Source organism: Microtus ochrogaster, chromosome 24 (assembly GCF_000317375.1).
Source record: "Microtus ochrogaster isolate Prairie Vole_2 chromosome 24, MicOch1.0, whole genome shotgun sequence".
NCBI lineage: Eukaryota > Metazoa > Chordata > Mammalia > Rodentia > Cricetidae > Microtus > Microtus ochrogaster.
The window spans coordinates 29,889,476-29,911,472 of NC_022024.1; the positions used below are offsets into that span (position 1 = coordinate 29,889,476).

Sequence of the window (21,997 nt, forward strand, 5' to 3'; positions counted from 1 at the left end):
AGTGAATCTGTCACAAGAAGGAGTAGAGGGAAGAGGGCCCTTCAGCTGCTGCAATCCCTAAGGGCCCACTAGGCTGATAAACTCTTAATGAACTTGAAGCTAAAAAGATGAACCATTGTTGTCTAAAGTGGCATAAAGATAACAAGCCACCTTAATATGGTTCTTTTCTAATTGTTAATCTCAGTGGTCCATGATGCAGGGCAAATACGGGCACCTATGCTTTCATTGAATCCTGCACATCTTTCAGGAAGTCCTGACAACGGCAGGGGAGGGAGACCTCAGCGACCAGGCATGTGACCCCAAAGTGGGACATTTTAGATCTGAAGTTTGGATTTTATTTTAGAAACATACACTTGGCCTTCTGTTCTCATTTTATCACGTGTACTTCATTGCCTACAAAAATATTTCAATGTGCTTCTCTTCAAGTAAAGCTGGGGTTTGAAATAGACTTGCCATATCTTCCCCTCTGGACAGTGATAGACCTTTGTGGGGTGTCTCCTGTGTTCCACCAGGTAGTTTAATGCCCAGCACCCTAGCACACTTTCTTCAGGTTTGAAAAATGCAGCCTAGAGAAACACGGGGTTGGGACACATGAATGGGCGACAGGTGGGAGACTAGCAAATGACCATCGCGCACCTGAATCTGGTTTTCTACCCCAGAGGTTTTAGGTGATCAGCGTCAGAAAGTAGAAATGAGTTCCTTGTGAATGTGCAAAATTTTATTGAACCCTCTGGACAGTGGTGGTGCAAGCCTTTAATCCCAGCATTTGGGAGGCAGAGGCAAGCGAATCTCTGTGAGTTCGAGGCCAACCTGTCTACAAGAACTAGTTCCAGGACAGGCTCCAAAGCAACGCAGAGAAACCCCATCTTGAAAAACCAAAGGAAAAAAAAAATCATTGAACCCAAAGCAGTTCTTTTGGGCTTTAGGAGACTGCAGTTTTGTTGTCAGTATCTTTGAGATATGGAACCTTCTTCTTGGCTCCTCATCACCGTCTTTGACAAACGTTCCACACTTCAAGGTTCCGTTCTCTTTCCACTTGTTTGCCCTCTGAAGATGAACTGCTACATTTTATTCCTTGGTTCAAATTTTGTGTGCATGGATTGTGTTAAGCCAGAAGAATGGAAACTTGAAATCGGGGGTATGGGACTAGAATGCTGGCGTGTGTGTCTGTCTGTGTCTCTATGTGCATATGTGTGTGTATTTGTGCCTGTCTGTGTGCGTGTGTGTATGTTTGTATGTGCATATGTGTTTATATCTGTTTTGTGTGTGTGTGTGTGTGAGAGAGAGTGAGGGGGGGGGAGAGGGAGAGAGAAAGGGAGACCCAAAGAGAACATTGCTCATGTTAGTACACACATGTACTGGTTAAACTAGAATTGGCTTGAATAGTTTGAACCCCGGTTCCCCTCATTAGCCCTAAAAAGAATTTTTCAACCTTCTTCCTCACCTGAGGATATTTACCCTTGCCCTCACAGTGTGGCACCAGAAATTAAATAGCACAGTGGACCCAAGAACCATGTTTAGTGTATGGTAAAAGATCACAAGCATCAATAATCATCTTCCATGGAGCTAGCATTTATTGCGTGTCTGCACACGCACATACAACCCATATACACACTTTCAGCGTAACACATTATTATTCAAAGCATGCTGGCTAGTCTTCAGAGGGAATCGTGAAAAGGCACCGCTTGCCATCAGCATTGGCATCTTCCAGTGAGCAGGTGCGTCCTCTTCTTGCTCAGTCACAATGCCCGATGCCCTGCCTCCCTTTCCCTCGTTGCTGGCAGACCCTTTGTGCTGCAGGTCGCCCGCACAAAGGTGAGAATGATTGAAAGCATTTGTACTGTACCGCCCATAGAAAGGTCTCTGACCTCTTATCAGGGATCAAGCCCTGAGCCAAGGAGATTGGGGCACGGGCAGCAGCTGGAAAAATTATCCAGACTGTGCAATCTCTGCCTGCCCTCTGGAGCACTCTCCCCAGAGTCAGGATGGTTAACTGGGCCATGGGGTGAGGTTAGTTCAGATGCTGAAGGTGCCTGCTGGGGCTCTCTTTGGGGTTTGTCCAACATCCTCAAAGGCAGCCTCTTTCTAAGCCTGGGGCCATTTAGGAATGTCTGTCAGCTTTTCCATAGTTTTAAGCCCCAGTTTTTCTTTAATGACTGTGGACTTTGAATCTTGCTATGCCTCAGACACAAGCTAGAGCCTTTGGAACAGTTTTCCCGATATTATTCTTCTCGTTTGGATACATAGGTTTTTTTTTTTTCCTGCCTATTTCCTATCCATAGTCTCCTTCTTATTTGTCCATTGTGTTTCTCTCACAAAGGTTTGCATTCGAGGCTGGAAGCGTTGCATCCATCAGATGACATTTCTGATACTTTCTTCTAGAATATTATCCTTTGACTTTTATGTAACTTGTAGACAGGTTTAAGATGTGAAGTGTTCATGTTCAAGCTCCACCCTCACTAGGGGCTCATGTTTCAACAGCCTTGTTATTTCTCTTGTATGTGTGTGCAGTAAGTAAAGAATTCTAGGATTCCACAGGATTTTACAGGATGCCACAGAAAAGCCCTTCTGGGCAATGGGAAGAATTTAAAGAGATATAATCCTATCTAGTTTACTAATTGCCTTGTTTATCCATGGGGTAGGAATAAAGGGGTCTGGCTCTGGTTTATAAGAACCAATCAGATCACTGCCTTTGGTAAACACCACAGTGGTGCAGACATCATTTGTAGTCTTTTAAAGGACACTGCACAGCCTTTGATTCCCAGCACTCAGGAGGCAGAGGCAGGTGGGTCTCTGTGAGTTCGAGGCCAACCTGGTCTACAGAGTGAATTCCAGTCTAGTCAGGACTACACAGTAAGACTTTGTCTCAAAAAAAATATTTCTTTTCCTATATCAATTAGTCTCTCAAGTAGTTTTGTTCTAAGAAAGGACTTGGAGATGATGCAGGATATTTGGTAGTTTGTAAAATTCTAAGGAACTTTATCTCCTCACATGGCCCAGACAAGCTCTTGGGTGGTCGCTGCCAATGGCTACCCTTTAATTCCTTTACTTAACACACAGAGGTAGACAGGACAAATGCCCAGTTGTGAACAGACGGGTGCACTAGGGTCCAGAGCACTGTTCATTGCCTGCCCAGTTTCAGTGCCCAGGCTCTCATTAAAGCCACAAACCATGCTGCTTTCAGAATGTTCTTCACTAATGAGAAGAGAAGGATGTTAATGTCTACTGAATACTTGCTATATATGAGATACTTATAATAATCATCACCGTCATTGTTATATAGCAATAGCAACAAGAACAATAGTCATAATAATAGCTGATTTGGGGATTTTCCTAGGCAACTAAATTGGCCCCAGTTTATACAAGTTGTCTAAATTCCCAATCTAAGCTGCTGTGGCATCTGTATTATTGTCTGTTGTACAGTTGAGGAAACAGATGCCAGGACCAGATGTGCCCAGGACTCTGATATACAGATAGCCTTTTGTGTATTCATCAGCTGAGGTCACCAAGCATTTCAGTCACCTGTCCACCTGGCTCGTTGTAAGAGCTGGAAGAGATTACTCTGCATCCTCACTTGCCACTCTGCATCCTGGAGTTCTTAGGAAGGGCCTTTCACTGTTTCTATATTTTTCCTTTTGTCTCTAATTCACCAGAGATTAATTACTTGAAAAAATGACAAAAATTTTAAAGAATTGAATAATAACTTTTGTACACTATATATGTAATGTTTTAATGAAAAAAATAATACAATATATTTTGATCCTGTTTTTCTCTCCCCCAATTCCTCCCACATCCTTCCCATCTCCTTATCTTTACCAATTATATATCTGATAAAGGGTTCCTATCTAAAATAAATAAGAGCTAAAAAAAACCCTGAGCATCAAGAAAACAAATAATCCAATTAAAAATGACTTATACAGTTAGGCAAAGAGTTCTCAAACGATGAAACACAAATGAATGAGAAGCACTTAAAGAAGTGCTCAACATCCTTAGTCATCAGAGAAGTGCAAATCCAAATGACTCTGAGATTTTATCTGACATGGGTCAGAAGGATGAAGATCAGTATAAGTGGTACCCATGTTTGTGAGGATGTAGGGAAAGGGGAGGAATCCTCCATTGCTGGTAGGAGTGGTACCCATGCTGGTGAGGATGTAGGGAAAGAGGAAGAATCCTCCATTTCTGGTACGAGTGGTACAACCACTCTGGATACCAGTTCCTCAGGAAGCTGAGATCTACCCCAAGATACACCTATGCCATTCTTTAGATGGGAATATACCCAATGTACTTACTTTTAATATTTCCAGCAGAGGCCTTGGGTTATACCCAGGTGGGAAATAGATAAAAATAAATTAGATGTCACTGTCAATACTTTCTTGCATTTTTGTATAATCAAAATTAAATAGACTGTCTTAATAACATACCCATAACAATTAAACTCATTTTGTGTGGTATGTGTCTAAAATGAAAACCTGCTGCCTCATCCTTCAAGTCACCAAGGAATGAAGCCCCCACTAAATGAGTTCCCCTGAGATAATAGAGATCCCACTGTACTGAAGGTACATGGCCTTCCTCTTTGAGGACAGGCTCAGTGCTGTGTTGATTAATTAACATTCTTTCCCACTGCATTTAGAGAGATTCAAGAAATTCAAAGAAGCAGATAACAAAGACAGGATAGCAAACATTGTAGGTTCTTTCTACAGCGATGGGAGACATTCTCTCCTTCTGTGGCTTGCTAGACAAAACAAGACACCTTGGCCTCTGTTCCCTTTGTACCATTCCCGGAAACAAATATTGAAGTCAATATAAAAGTAAATAGATAGGAAACCTGTCTCTCCTGGGGAATTGTGGGAAGCAGGTACTAGGGCAGGTACCAATGTTCATTCCATCTACAGAATTATGTGCAGAAAATTGATGAGAAGAAAATATTGGGCAAACAAAACAGTCAGTCTCATGTTTATGTTTATCTAGCAGAAACACGCCGTGCCCTAGATTTCAAGATAAAGCTTGGCTTCTTTTACCTTGCTCACCCTTCTGCGCACACCCCTGACTTCTGTAGCATTGTGTTGGTGGTACTGATGCTGGCTTTGAGAACCTTTATTTTTCCTGTTTCTGTTGGTTTGCTTTGTGGAGACAGGTTCCTGCTATGTTGACCAAGCCTTGAATTTGTGGCAGTATTTCTGCCTCTGCCTCCTGTCTCCTAAGTGCTAGGATTATATATATGTGTCACCATCCCAAGTCTGTTGAAGTTGAACTTCAAGGAAGAGGCAGCTAGCTGATCAGAGGCTCCATTTAGATTCTTCAATTATGCTTTATGTGTTACAACCATGTCAGCATAGAGCTTCCTCTACAGTCAGAAAAAATAAAATTGATGGTCAAAGATATATAGAGATGTTAGTTAGCCTTCACGATGGAGCCTTTGCTGATTATTACATTGGCCATTTTAGTTCCTTGAAATTGATATGCATTCTTATTCTTAAACATTGCTCTATTGTGAGATCTAATCTGTGATTACAACTGAGTTCACAAAATAATATACAAACCATCTGTTTATGGGGCACCCAGTCTATATTAAGTACCATGATTAGGTCTCTGAGACACAGTTGTGAACACCTAATTTCACCACCACAAATGAGTGCTTGATGAGATACCAAGATAGATTTAGAGCATCAGAGCACTTGCTGTAGTAAAGAGATCTACTGTCCCAGAGCCAGGAAATGCTTCATCAAAAGATTGACATTTAACCAATATATATATACAAGTGATAGATGACTGCCCATGGATTCATCATTCACATCCTCTTTTCCTGGGGCTGTCTCTTGGCACAGTGGCTGAGCTTTCATGTTATTTTCCTACATCTCTACACATGTTCCATTAGACACCTAAGTAGTTAGTGTAGCTAAAAGTCAACTGTACGTTTGGCATCAGAGGCCCATTGTTGTAAGCACACATTTAACGTAAAAACCATAAACTTATGTAGATTTTTTTCCTTTCTCCCTACTTTTCAAAAACAAAAACATTTCAGGGATCTGGAAAAATTGTGGTTCAGTGATCGACTACCAGGCTAACATGTGCAACGGATCTTGGGTTCCGTTCCCAACATTTTTTTTCCCCAGAGGAAGAGAGGAAAAGAAGACAGTAAATAAGAACATCAAGAAAACATTAAGTTCTCACTGCTAACTCCAAGTCAGACAGGGTCCAGCAAGAGATGTTTAACACAAGCCCACACAAGCTGGCGAGGCCATTTGTATATTTGTTGGCAAGTGAGGCATCCATGCATCCACACAGAATTGATGAATCGGTCAAAAACACCAACCCTGCAGGAAATGCCAGCTAATCTGTGAAGGCAGCAAAACTCTGTATGTGCCAAGAGCGGGGCTGGGTCGATATCAGATGTCAGGAGTTCGGTTGTGACCCATATCCCATCCCCATCCAGAAGGCCATGTGCTTTGTATGAAGAGAATTATACAGGAGCCGGTGCTGATGAACAGTCCGTGATAAATGTCAGCTGCTCTTTCTCTGTTAAGATAGGTTGTCACTGGTAAAGTGGCCTTGCTTTTAAAACAAAGCCTTGGTACTGTGTCTTGGGCCCAAGCTTTTAAAGATTTTAAGTTAGTGCTAGGAATTCAGCTACTTATGTAAACTTGTTCAGTTACTTATCTGTCTAGTTCAAATACCAACATGATATGAGCCAATTGGAAATACACACACACACACACACACACACACACACACAGTGACTCAGAGAGGTGTAAAAATATGAATTATAACAAACCAGTAGACGATGCTCTTGGGTAAAGTTGGTCATATACTCCCAATCATTTGAACTGAGTGTCAATGTCATATTAATGAACTATACTCTTTTGTATACAAAAAGAACATGGATCTAGAATCCTGAGTCGTGGGGGTGGCAGACTTCATGCTCCTTTTCATTAGACAGCTAAGATATTTTTCTCATGAAAATCTGCTTACTTTCTCATCTTTTTCCTCCTCATCTATAAAATTTAATGCAGCCCTTAGAGTCAAATTTGCTGACTTTAGAACTGAACGTGCCACTCATTAAAAACATTCAGGTGCCTCCTTCAGACTCCGGATCAGAGCCCAGCACACTTCCTTGGTTTGCAACGCCTCCCTCACCCATCCCACCTGTCTGTTCTGTCCCCTATTCCCACGTCAAATGGAAACTGCTGAAACTCATTTTTTCCTTGGTCCTCCATGTGTGGCTGGTATTTCTAACCACAGACCCTCAACCACAACGCTTGCAGTTATTTTTCATGGTGTGCTAGGATTTTCAAGCTGAGTGAGAAATGCAGACCTTGTTCATGATTATGGCTCAATCTATACTGAATTTTAAGCTAACGGGAAGTGATTGTAAGGACCTGATTATGAATGCACAGACATCCATTTTCATGATGAAGCTTCATCAAAACTGTAGAGACCAGTGTTCTTAAAATGTGCCTCTCTTGCCAGCCTCCACGGCGGGGCATTAACACATTATCAGCTGATAACCTTTCCTTTTTCATTTCCGCTTCTCAGACTCTTTGCTGGGTAGAGGAGTTGGTGCTTACATGGTGCTGGTCATACGCCCCTTGACCCATAAGTCTAAGAGAATGAATAGGAACAAGAGGAAGTGTGCCACCCCACAGCTGCAATTTTGACACTCCTGTCGGTTTTAAGGGATCGATAGAAGAGCATGCCAATACAGGATGGAGCCAAAAAGGCAGGAGTTATGACATAGAACCAAGCGAAAGTGGATGTTTTGCTGAGCGAGGCCCCAGGGTCAAGGTTCACTACGTTTTAAGTGGTGGAAAGATGGTTTGAAGTTGCATTAAGCTTTGGAGAAAAACGAAGTTTCTAGTTATCTCAGAAAGAGTGAATCATGGAAAGGGATGATGGCACGACGGAGAAACTGAGTCAGGCACAGCAGGCTGCATACAGTTTCTACAGTCTGGTGCTGAGGTAAAAGCAGGAGAGGGAGTGGTCCCTACAAGGCCTGACAGGACCAAAGGAAGCCTTCTGAGAAAGCGAGGCTGCTCTAGGGAGAGGCACTTACAAGGAAATAGAAGCAGAAGAGACACACATTGCCTACACAGCTACTTAGAGCTCGAAGAGGGTTCTCAGAAGAAAATGAAAACATCTCCCTCTTCCAAGAAGGGAGAAGAGACGCTAAATTTACCAGTGGGTAAATTGAAACAAAATCTACCTCTAGGGTTCATTGGTCCTCAGGCAGTAGGAAGCAAGATGGTCATCGGAGCGCCAATGAGAACTGTACAGATATGTGCATAACATCTGCTTTGAAGACCAGGGCAGAGGATGGAGTTGAGGAGATGCAAATGGGGATGTATAGGGTCATACTAGGACCCAAGGCTAGACCTCTGTCATGGCAGCCTCGGGCTAGGACTTCACTCCTCTTGGCATCATTGAGTAGCTTGGCATCAGGGGTCAAGAAGGGCTTTGTTTAGTTTACCCAGAGTAGGATGCTCATCCAGAAGGTTGGCAGAAGGACCATGGGGCAAAACATAAACACACGAAAGAAGCGAGGCACAGGGCATGGTAGGCAAAGACTCAATCCTCGCGGCTTGCCCTACTTTTCCCTGCTGAAGACTCAGAGGTGTAGGCAGAAAGACTTAATTTATCCCAAGGCGGCTTTAAAAGACAGCAAATATTTAGACAGGAATCAACTTTTCTTTTTTCCTAGATTCTTCATTGTGTAAGGCAAAGCAAAGCAAGAATCTCTGCCTTAATTTTCCTGAGATTTTTATAGTGAAATGAATTCTCAGAAAGTTCATCTTTTGAATAGGGCTTTAACTAGGGGAATCATTAATCCTTTATGGTAGGCGCTATCTCTGTAATTGCTCACATTTCCCATTGTATGTAGCTGATATGGGATAATAGGGGCTGACCTCTGGGGAGAGATCATTACAGATTTATTTATGAAGACTCCACTGTGGGCACACGGATGATTCTTGAGCTTCTATTCCATTGCCATCTGAAGTGGAACCTTTAATTTGCTGCCATCAAAATTTGGCTGGTCTGCTTTCGTGTATAAAAAGACTTTCCATTAATACATTCTGTGGGATGTGATACAGCGTGGGAGATGCTGAACTTGCTGGTCCCATTCTGCCCTCAACCACTTAAATCCAAGCACACCACTTTGCACCTCGGAGTCTCGGTGAGATATGCATAAAAATACCTGTGCTTTCCTCCAGATTCCAACTAAGAGCCTGACCCATAGGAAAAATGATCTGATAATCATCTCCCCATAGGTTAACAATCCAGGGGGCATTTCTACCCCCTCCATCTCTCCTTCCCAGCCTTCTACCTGACTCCTTCCTTTTCCTTTCCTTTCCCTTCTATTCTTTCCTTTCTCATATTGAATGAGGTCATACTATTCTGGAGATAAATGCTCCTAAGACCAGGTGTTACTTTCTTATCCTCCACTCCCATGGCCCCCACCATAGGTATTTTTACTGGCACAGAAACTGCTTCTTCGTGTTTCTGGCACAGGAATGATTCATTGACTTGTTCAGACAGTCAACTAGTATTCTCTGAGAGCCTGCTATGGTATAGATATCTTTCTAGGTTCCGCAGCCATCTGCGAACTTAGATGGGTCTCTAATGCTATTTTTTATCCCGAGTGACTGAGGCTTTGCATTTCAATTTGACTTACCAATTAGACTACAGTGACCCAAAGAGGAGAATCATAATCCCTTTAGTCAAATCCATACCATCTAGTATAGTGGCAGACACGGAGTGGGTGGTCAATAAAGCTTTGTGGATAAGTTAATCAGGAGCTAATGCGTACTCATTTCTACTCCAAGACTTAAAATAGAGGGCACATATTTAAGGGTGAATTCATATAACACTCCATAGTGTTGAATACAAAGAAATTCATTTAATTGGATGTATCTTTTAACCCATGACTTCGTAAGTGAAATCAGCTACGGACTTCTGGTAGAGATTTCTAGCTAATCTTCCACCAGAAGCATTTTCTGAGAGTGCCAGTAATTGACGAAGGTGTTATGAAATTCTGCTCATAAAAGTGAGAGGCAGATGGCGCGCACAGAGAAATAAGATCTCCAGTTCTCATTGTTGTCTTCTAATAAGTGCTTTCTGTGAGTCACTTATTTGTTTTGCAATTGAGCAAGTCATTAAATGAAACGAGCCCCCACAGCTTTGTCACAGATAAAGAGGAACTATCACTCACAGTTATCAAATAAGAAAAAGTTTCATGATCGCTGGGAAAGCTCGGTACATTGCATATTCATAATACCAATTTCCAAAGACCCGATTATTCCATTTGTCTCATCTGAGAGGGACATTTTCACCAAAATATCAGTTGCTCGAATTCCTTGGCTAGACTCTCCTTGATCTTTTTCCACCCCGTGAGCGACTTCCTGCAGAGGAATAGGTGAAATCAATATTAATCAGGGATGTTCTCTCTTTGTGACACCCACCAGCACCACCGTTGAACAAAAGAGGCAGCTAAGTTGCTGCAGTGAAATGAAAAAATAGGTTTAATATTTTATTTCCTCACGGGTCCATTGGCATCATTTCTACCAGGCAAGTATATAGGTGTTTTTAATTAATGCAACATTTTCTATTTCTCCATTTGAATCTTGTGGAACTGTATGTCACCTCTTCATGAGGACAGATATAAATTATTTAGAAAAGCCTCTCTCCCTGCTCTTTCCCACAGCACCATAGAAGTCCCTAAGAAAGGTTGTATGATCTAGTGAAAACAATGTAGGATTTGGATCCTAACACACCTGACCTTGCATGTTTTCCATGATATAACCCTGTCTTACCATGTCTCATGGTCTCTTGTAGGAATGGCTTCTATTGAGAAGATGGAGGAAAATAACTAATGACAACAAGATTAAAATCAGAGTTAATTAACCTAGTGACAGTGATGCTTGTTTTGGAGTTGAAAACTATATAGCTGCAGTTTTCAGTCTGTGAGTCACGGCCCCTTTTGGGGGTCAAATAGCCTTTCACAGGGGTCACCTATCAGATATCCTATGTATCAAATATTTGTGTTATGATTCATAACGATAAAGTAGCAATGAAGATAATGTTATGGTTGGGGTCACCACAACATGAGGAGCTGTGGTAAAGGGTCACAGCATCAGGAAGGAAGAGACCACAGCTCTAGAGTCTGACTAATGTAAAGTAACTGAATTCATGATAGATGGCTAGCTCAACCAGTGTGGTGGCATTTCAACTGTATTTTAATAAATAAAGCTTGCCTGAAGATCTGAGAGGAAAACAGTCCCACTGCTCAGCTTTACAGACCAGATTATGGTAGCACACTTTTAATCTCAGTATTCATAATGACCACACACCTTTAATCCCAGTAGCTGCACTAGTTGCCATAGAAACTGGGCAGTGCATGCCGTTAATGATGGTGGTGCACGTCTTAAATCCCAGCCCTAGAGAGGATTATAAAATGGGAGGAGACAGCTCTCAGACACATAGTCTCCTTCTGAGATTCCAGGAGGTAGAATGGCCATTTCAGTCTGAGGTCGAGGTAAGAGCCAATGGCTGGCTGTTTTGCTTTTCGGATCTCCAGGTTGAATCCCAATTTCTGACCCTGCGTTTTTATTAATCATGCTTCAAACCAGACCATTCCTTTATTCTCAACCCCTTACCACTTATATATTTTAATCTAAAATGTTAGCTATTGGAACACTTCATCTAAATGAGCAAGACAATATTCAGCACATTCAAAAACCCTTATTTGAATTCTTAAGGACCTGAGTACAGAATATAAGAAACCTGCTTTGTCTGTAAATAGTGGGTAGGGAGCTTGATAAGTGTGTTCAGCCAAGAATCAGGAGAAATCGCACTTGACTATGGATGGTCCGATCTAAAGAACAAGTAACAGATCCAGTTTCTGAAATTATAATGTATATGAAGTTATTAATGAATAACTGTTTTTAATGGTAGAATTATTTTAAGCCTAAGACCAAGAGTCTTGTAAATACAAGAGTTATTCTGTAAAGAAGATGTCTAAGGGAAGATGTCACCAACTTCATTTTTGTTGACAGTAATTGAGTAGAAGCCAGAACATGGTCGAGGGTATGTCTGAGTAGAAAATGGGGCTCGTGTATCTGAGAGTCTCCAAGTTTCTAAGGCCATTTTTGTTCTATATTGTGTAGCTTCTCAAAACTGAGAGACCATATAATTAATTAATTTTGAGTCATTGATGAATTAATTAATTTTGTGTATATGGATGTTTTTGTCTATGCATGCATGCATGAACATCCTTCTTGAGGCAAAGGACAATTTCAAGTGTCTGAATCATCTGCATTTTTTAATGTTTTTGAGACAGATTCTCTTGCCAGCCTGGAACGCACCAAGCAAGCTTTACCGCCTGCCAGTGAGCTCCAGGAATTTGCCTATTTCTGCTCACCTAGCTCTTGGGATTGGAGGCAAGTGTCCTTGCCTAGGGCTTTTTACATAGGCTCTGCTTTTCAAACTCAGGTCTTCATCCTTGTATAAGAAGCATTTTAGTGACTATGCCATCTTTACAGCCCCCAGAGGCAACAAATTTTCACATAAAAATATGCCAATAGGTGATGACATTTCAGGCTTTGCAATTTTAAAATTGTTTCTCTATCCAGTAAGTTTTACAGAAATATAAAATGTAGCCTTTTATTTACCAGCACTGTACAAAATTTCATGATACATGAATTTCACCTTTTTTTTTTTTTCAATTTTAAACAGTGACCCTCTGAGAATTGACTGTCTGAATCCATTTTTTTGGAAGGGTCGGGATTAGAAATGACAGCTTATTCTAATTCCCCAGTATTAATTTTTATGGCACATCCATGGATTTTATCAGCAAGCCTTTCAGTGAATTTTCTGGATTTCGATTAGTTTGTCCTAAACTCTTGGCAAGCTAAATTTCTCTAATAGTCTTCAATTCGTTGCATTAAATGCCTGTTCAGCCTTAGATGATATATTGATTTTTTTCTCAGCAAAGTGACAAATACCATTTTCATGACCATAATAGAGATTGATTATACTTTATAGAACACACACAGTGAGTGAGCTGATCTCAGTGGGACCAGCATGGCCCTTACAGAAATGAAATAAAATATGAATTAATAATGACATTAATGAATTCTTCTGTTGATGATGAGGTACAAATCGCATCTCAAGGCAAAATGATGAGAAGTTTTGCAGCAGTACAAGCAATGCAGAAGGAGACAAATATCAATATTTTAAAAGGTGCTGCTCTGTCCAAACTTTTAAGCAAGTTAGTAGTTGTAGCCTTCAAAGCTCAAACTATGACATGAACTCCCACCCAGCCTCCTTGGGCATACTTTAGTTAGAACAGAAGTAAATTATACCCAGTGGAAAGTTAATTTGAAATGTTACAAACCTATGGGGAGTAGTCAATTTTTCTGATGACATTTATGTAACTTCTATTTAAAATTCAGCTGGTTTAATTTTCACTCCAATTTTTTAATAGTTAGGATAGAACTAGCCCAAACATTAAGATGTTTTAATTATTCTGCCCTGCCACTCCGTGCTCTTTAACATAACATCTAAGAGGTATTGTTTATATCACAAAAATGCATACCTTTTCATTGGCTTGAATTCTGTATTTATTTCCCACTGGGGGAAATGAAGAGACTAGAAGCAAAACATGGTAGAGGTAGAAATATTGCCAGGAGATATTTCAGCATTATTATCTCTACAAAAAAAAATAAGTAAAAATAATTCTATGACAGTTTAGGACTGTACCTATTTATCTATTTTCTACCTTTAAAAACTAGTATTATGCCCAATATAGGATACAACATATAGTATAAGCCTCCAAATATCTGCAAAATGAACAGACTTTCCTGATGGTGAACTAAACAGATGTTCTAGGAAAACAACTACAAAGTTACATGAAAGCACACAACAGACAGACAATAGACAGCACACACTCATGTCAGCCTTCACTTAGAGAAATATACCGTTAACAAGTACCTAAGTAAGGTAAGGAGACCTGAGGACACACACACTGTTAGGACTCATGCAGTGACAATCTCAACTCCCAGGAAAAAAAATATCTGTACTACTCTGAAATGATATTCAAGGTAACCACTGATTTGAAAGAGCAACTTAAAATAAGTTTAACTTTAAATAAGATTAAAATAAGTCACCTAACTTTAAGGCAAACAGTGATGTGTTCCTGCGCATGTTTCTGACTATGCCTTAGTTTTCAGAAAATTCTCCATTAACAAAATACAGAGTAACCAATGAGTCTTGGATTACTCCTGAGTGCTATGGGATACTGCATGGTATAGTTCTAGTATTTATCAATATATGATGTAGAGTGATAAGCCCCAGGAGTGGGATAAGTGGAATAGAAGGGCCTCAGTAAGCTGAAAAGTATTTAAATACCTACAGAAAGCCCAGGGAGAAGTACCAGGGGTATTTTCTTTAGATTCCAAGACTTTCTGAAAGTCAAGTCAATTTTACAGGGGAGATATAGGATTTCCATTTGTGATAGTTCAGAATCTAGAGTTGGTGATTTCTCATGGGTCTAGAGACATCTTTGATATTACCTTTTCATTTTCTTCAACTTTCTAATTTTGTAATTATGAGAGCATAATTTTGTACCATAACTTAATAAAAGAATACTTGCTCAAGTATGCCCACATTTTAAAATATGACTTTAAAAGTAACGTAAATAAAATAACAATGTTGAGGCAATGTGCTGATATGAATTCCTGAAATCGTAAGTTTTTTTCATCAATTTTTCCTTATTAGACCTGATAAAGCTGTCCATTGTCTCAAACAGTCATTGAGAGATATGTGTATATCAGTTGTGTTATCATACTGAAAATGTTCAAAAAATTGACTTAATTGATGTCGTAACTATTTGAGACTTAGCCTTTTCTTTATGTTCCTTAACATTGGAATTAACTCTGATTAAAATCCTCTGCTTGACAATCCAAATAAGAAAACAATTGAGAATTTCACCATAGAATTAAATTCTTCATGAAAGTATTTAAATCCTCAAAGGCATTTTTTCTAACCCTAAAAGTTCATAAATTAGTTATGATGCTGTAGGCCTCGTTATGATGAATATAGACAAGGGTCCTTCTTGCTCAGTATTGAGTTACTGATTTCAGTAGTATCTCTGGGACATCCATTTCATAATGAATTGCTGTTAAGTGCTTCCTGTTTGAGCTTCAGTATTCTATGAGAGCCTGAACCCTCTTCCCTCTAAGTCACAGAATGGGTGGAGGATGACCTTAGTCATCAAATGATGACATGGCAGAAATTAGTCAGCCACCATATGGAGGTGTTTGTTTCAAATTCTATCTCTTGAGAATTGCAAACCCAAATTCTCTTCTATCAATGAAAAGATTGATAGATTAATTAAGATAAAAGGTTCATTGTAATGTAGAAGTCAGTACATGTATCCATTAACTTTTCTAAGTGATTTTTTAAAGGCTGTAATTGCGTCAAAATATGAGGCTTAATTAAGCAGGAGGAACAGGTGCCGGATTTCCTTCCTAACCACCATCTTTCTGACGTTATTGTCTGGAGTTTTTAGAGATCTTTGACGAGCTTTATTTTTTTCAAATAGCCATACATATTTAAAGTACTTGAAAGTTAACACATTCTTTTTTACCTTTTAATTTCCCTTTTTAAAAAAGAGCTTTTGTTCATGTTAAAAAAATTAAAATGAGATTGCAGCATATAAATCGCAGTGGGAAGTATTATTAGTGTCCTGTTCTCTGTATCCACCATGAATCGAGCATTTTCTGGAAACTAAGACTTAGACATCAATAGCCGCGAGAACACATCACTGTTTACCTTAGAAGTTAGGTGATACATTTCAATCTCATGTGTTCCTCTCCAGACTCTTCACTAGTAGTGAATATTACTTCTTTTTTCTGAAGCCACGGAACAGTGTCGTTGGTGCTCTTCTGTGTTATCTAATGGCCACCCAACCTAACATGTATTTGTTTGAGTGGTCAGAGTTAATTTTTACCCCTAAAAATGGCGCTTGAGTTAAGATTATCAGAAGCAGAATAGAAGGTATTCGGTTAAAATCAAAGGGTTCGGCTGACACCCCTTGAATGTCAAAGTCATTCTTAAAAGTAATCCGGAAACATTCAAACATGGGATAACCTGATGAGATTTTGGATTATGCTTTTAAGAAAAGTGAAACGATTGATGTGTACTTTGGACAAAAAAAGAATAGTTGTTGTTACTGAGTAAAAATAAGGAGGTTTAAACGTCTTGCCCAGGGTCTCTGTCATCTCTCCTTTATTTGTCATCTTCCAAAATGCTTTTAGGGTTTCCTGCTACGTCACAGAAATTAAAATAATGTGTCCTGTAGATGTTTTCAAATCTCAAGATCTGAACTGGGTCTCCTCACTTGCAAGTTTGAGCAGAATGCCTGGCAGGTGATTCTCAAGTCTGATTTTGAGAAAAACTGGGAAAGAAATTTAATTTGCTTATAGAGTGTTGACGAATTCTTATACTGAATTCTGTGGTCATTTTTATTGGGCACTTTTTCCAACTCCATAGTCAAACAGGACTACCTACTCACTCACAGTGTAGTCTAGTTCAGTCCATGTCTGGTCCTTCCCCCTAGGAAAGCTGACTCTCTTCTCTCCCTGTCTCTCATTACCAAGTCCAAATCCTAATCTTTCTTCTTCCATGTGACTTCTGTATGTTTTCCACAGTGGTCTACTGTCACAGATGTCTTTTGTTGCATATATGTGGCACTCAGGGTTTCTCTTTGTTGCCTGTGATTCATGTATGATTCTTCTCTTTGTCCCTCACATTGTCTTATGCAGTCAACATTCTACAAATGTGGTTGAATGAGGAAATATGTAATAAGGTCAACAGCAGGCCAAAGCCCGCACTTTAACCCCACACCAGGGAGGTCATGTTGCTCTAGCTGCTAATTGGATGTTCCTTATTTAGGTGAATACAATAAAAGCTAATGTTTGACTTTGATTTGCATGTATAAATGCATCTTTAAATCTCAGAATGTTCTGTGCTTGCGGAAGTTAATCTGCACCAAAGTTAGAGTTTATGGATATGATTTTAAATTTATCTTATAAAACAATACTGGCATACCCTTGTCAATCTATCTTGCTAAAGACCTAGCTTGCTTAACTTTAACTCAGTTTTCTTCAAAGAAGATTGTTTTAATGTTCAGAATAATTCATCAGTAGTTACGAGCTTACATTGTATTATGGACATTGCAATAAATGACACAGGAACAGACTCTTTTAAGTATTTTTAATCCCTGAACTTTATTTTTAGTGCCTAGAGCGAAGTTACATGATGTGTGCTGACATGAAAAGAATTTGGCAATGGATTTATAAAACATTTGAGAGGTCGTTCATGTGACTGAAAACAATACTGAGACTGCAAAATTAAATTATATTGACCAGTGTTTGTAAGGCTGACTTAAGAAAGAAAACACTGTTCATTTGAGGAAGACAAAACCCAAGAGGGAGGCATCCCCCAATGAGATTTCCAGGCCCTGGAAACATTACATCATCTAGTTCCTCCCTTATTTTTAAAGTTGAGCACTGGATAAGTCACCTTGGAGGAATGGAAGCAATTTATTAATTTGTCATTTACCGGGAAAGAAATTATCTGGAAGAAGAAAGCCCATACGCTGGCCACAGTCTCCTTTCTTTAAAGCTAGGGTATCTTTTGCCACCTTAGTGTCCTGTAGCGTGCTTGGGAAGGAGCAGGTGTGAGCTTCCAAAGTGTCTTTACAAGTGTCTCTGTGGGGCTCCCCTCCCTTGCCTCTGCAGGACATAGCCCACCTGTTTAATCCCTATGTTTCACTCAACCTTTCTTATTATGCCGGCGGAGCTCTGAGACTCAGCTGGATTTTGACTCTGGGAATGAATTGATGCAGCTCTTTGATCTTAGCTGTGTATTGCATCTGTTTCATCTTTCTTCCTTCCAAACTCTGATTCTAGCTTGGAGTCCTCAAGTAAGCCCATAATTATGCAAACAAACAAACAAACAAACATTGTTATTTAAAACTCAGAAAAAAAAACATTCTTTTTTTTAAAACCTCTTTGTGGCATGGTGAGCTTCCTAGAAAAAGAAGGAAAAAAAAAACCCACAATTAACTACTCTGGACAAGACTATCAGATTTGAGAGTATTCAGGTATCAACTAATATGTATGTATCTGATGGAGTAGGGTCAAATGCAAAGAAAATGACAATTATCAGTGTTTGCAATTTTGTAAGTTGGTATAATAGCATAAAAACTTATTAATAGACCATATTGGGGGGGGGGAGCAGAACCGCAGAACCTAGTTTGAGATTCTACCAAAACTTATCGAAAACATCATTTTTTTTTTATGAGAATGAGGAAATCTGTGTTCCAGAGAAAATCAGAACAAATTATACAGAGAAATCAGTTTCTGGATCAGATGCCATTTAAAAAAATCTTTAAGATGTAAAATGTAATATGTATGCTCTGGTATGAAGCAGAAATAGAGCCATATTGAGAAAAGAGTTATTTAGAATTATTTGGTCATTTGTTTTTAGGCATGCACTTAAAAGCACACAGAGTGATGGCTAATTGAACTCTAAGTTGTCAAGTTTTGATGTGAATTACTTTGATATTGATCAAGCATTCGGGAGACTTGTTATTTTTACTTTTAATTCTCAAGGGTCTTCAATTTTAAGTATTCCATGATCTTGTGATGATATTGTAATGTCAAAGCTGTCAGAATAATTCCAACCGAGCAAGGAATTGATGTCTCCTAAAAGCCAGAGGCCTTCAAGAGTTTTGCAAATGTTTCTTGGAGAGGAAGATGGGGACATGGCTGTCTGCTGTGTCTGTTCTGTTTAGCACAGATTTTATCCAAACATATGTAAACTACATCTACAAATAGCACTTAGTGGATTGTCAGAATAGATGCTTTTCTTAGATACACTGAAAGATTAAATAAATATATATATGTATATATATACGTATATATATAAAGAATAGGTTCATCATGGTAATTACAATATTGTTTATATAGCATGTTCCATTGTGGTCCCCCCTGGAGCTCCTGTGAGATATCCAACTCTGAACTCTGATTTTTCAAGGCTATTTTTGTTTCTCCTTATGGAGGCTTAGAATAACTCCACAGGAAAGAAATGGGAATGGTGGCCCAACCTTTCCGTAGCACAACTGCTCAGAGCCCCATACCAAAGATAAGCTTCACTCTTCTATCTATACAATGTCTAGCTTGCTACCCCCTGGGATCCAGTTTTATTTACTTAGCCAGTTAGCGTTTCAACTCAAGAGAGAAGACCTAGAAGCCAGTCGAGCATAGACGGGTTGTTTCGGTGTGTTTCACTTGGTTTCCTTCACCTTTGCTTGCTTGCTTGCTTTTATAACTTACACACCTACCTGATGTCTATGCTTTTCTAATAGTGGATTAAAATGCCCATACTCTAGCCTGTGGAGATTCTCTGCTATGTGGACTTCTTTAAAGGCCTTATTTGGCCTTTCCCACATGAAATAGGTCAAGACAGATTAAAATCATTTGGTTTTGTGTCTGTGCCTTCTTGTGATTTCTATGTTCCTGAAAGTGTGTTGGAGTGGTGGTGGTGGCCATGGAGGCTATTGATGCAATGCTTAGGGGACCGTAACTTTTCACCTTGGAGTTTGTATTCAAACCGCTGACAGTGCTGTCTGTCGGTGTGTGTGCTTATCAATTCTCCTACTTCGTTCCTCACTTGCTTTCTTATTAGTTCCTAGTAGCATCTGAGCAGGAAAAATTGACCTCTATCACTCAGGTCTCCATATTATTTTTTTTTTTTTGCATTTATCTCCAGAGAATGTGTAGAGAGACCAGTTGTTAAGATGGAGACATAGTTTCTCCCGAAGGATTTTTCTCCCGGATGCCCTTGCATAGACTCCCTGGCTGTTCCTTTCTGTGTATGACTTTCGCATTGTAGCTCTAGCCTAACTCCTTGAATGTCTTTGCCTCATGAACTGGCAGAGGACCAGGTTCGGGTCCCAGAGTCTGCTGAGTGACTGTCCTTTTTAGGACCGTGAGCATGAACAGCCAGTTAAAAGGCCATGATGAGGAGACCGGGGAGATAACTCAGTTGGTAACTACCTGTAACACAATCACGAGAGCTGGAATTCAGGTCCCAGCACCCACATACATGTCTGGTGGGTGTGAAGACCTACTTGTATTCCTGGTGCTCAGAAAGCAGAGACAGGGGATCCCTGGAGCGGACTGGCTGGGTAGATTACCTGAAGTGGTGAGCTCTGGGATCAAACAACAGACCCCACCTCAATATATAAGGTAGAGAAATCAATCAAGGCACCTGATATCCATTGCTGACCTCTCTACACCTGCAAACACCTACCCCCACCCATAAACATTCATATAGATTTGTACACAGCACACACACACACACACACACACACACACACACACACGTGCACACACACACACACACACACACAGCACAGGACTAAATTTTATATCCTTTTGTAAGATTTTACCTGAATGCTGGAGTTTTAAATTCAGAGTATTATTTTCCCATTCTCTTTTTAAAACAATTATCCTCAAGCAATTCAAGGGAATTAGCTCTTGGCGAAAATAAATAATCATTGAAGCTCAGCAGATGCTTCCAGAATTATTACAAACTATGCCATATCCGCTTACAATGGTCTTATTGATTAAACCATTTAGCTTTAGGTAGCTATATAAGGAAAAGACATGAATATTTAGTTGCACAAGAATCATTTCTTGAAAGGATTGTGTTAATACCATATTTTGTTATTGGGCCAAACATGATGAATATAATCTATAACTGTCTTCCTGTGTTACAAGAAAGAAAGTAGATCCAGGTTAAAAGAAAATGTGTCTTTACTTGTAAAAAAAAAAAAAAACAGTTGGAAGATGTGACCCTCCTTTTCATTAGGAATTAGGTCATTATTTCTTTTTCCTTCCTTTGCATCTTTCAGGAGTTGCCATGAAGAATAAACTAAAAATCATGCTTTTATTGTACATTTGTGTTGAATCTCAGGACTGGAGACGATGAAATTCTGCTCAGCAAGGTAAGTGAGAAAGGAGAAAAATGATATTCTTTGGTTTTGCATGCGTTTATACCTTAATGTTCCCATGTTTGTTATCAGGCATGCCATTCGTATATTCTGTACTGTCCAAAGTAAACTATAGCTTTGGTATTTCATGGCCACCAGCAAGGGTATCTGCCATCACCCGAGAGCTTGGTAGAAATGAAGAATGTCAAGCTCTAGCCAAAACTACTGACTCAAACTCCATACCTTAATGATACTCACAGGACTTCCCATTGCCACTTAAATTTGAGAATAGGTATATGGAATATGCACTGCCACTGGCCACATGGGACTATATCCATTTGTTGGATAAAATTTTCTCTGAGTGAAAAGCTAAAAGCAACAGCATTCTTCATACTCTGTAGTTGGCGCTCTCTACCCACTCCTGTTCAGAATGCATTGGAAGGAGTGTGCTCACGCTGTTGATGAGACCACCCTTTAGTTAGTGAGTACCTTCAGGTGTTGGCCATATCATCTAGCCTCTGAACTAATGCACTTAGCAATGGCCTTTCTCCTTTAAGTCCTGTGCGTGTTTTACAATGAGGTAACTGAAGCCTTGGGCTACCCAAGACCATTGCCCCTTTCCAATTTAGGTATTCTAATGGCTAGCACCAGCTAGTCCCAAGACAGGTTAACATTGATAGTTGCACCTTTAAAAATTAAGGAACACATTCTTTTCGTATGTGGGGAAATGTGACACTTGATAGACTCTTAGCTAACACCAGGGGTCCTTGAGATGCTGTTTGTAATGAGCATTACATTGTCGGATTTGTATACTTGGGATGCCAAGGCTTTTAAACTCATGTCCAACTGTATGCTATCAGTTCACACTTTATTACATTCAGGGAACCTGTGCTAAGTGGCTTCATTTGCCACAGCAGAAGGCCTTAACTCCACGTTCCTCTG

The 21,997-nt window shown here is 39.8% G+C and overlaps 1 long non-coding RNA gene across 7 annotated transcripts in view; it reads left to right on the forward strand.

Annotated features, from left to right (window-relative positions):
- LOC102000537 overlaps window positions 1-21,997 on the forward strand; it is a 92,109-nt gene that overhangs the window by 34,371 nt on the left and 35,741 nt on the right. For all 7 annotated transcript variants that reach the window (XR_003377953.1, XR_003377954.1, XR_003377955.1 and 4 more), the window contains one exon: window positions 20,978-21,070. This is a non-coding gene — a long non-coding RNA (uncharacterized LOC102000537). The remainder of the gene's footprint in view (window positions 1-20,977; window positions 21,071-21,997) is intronic.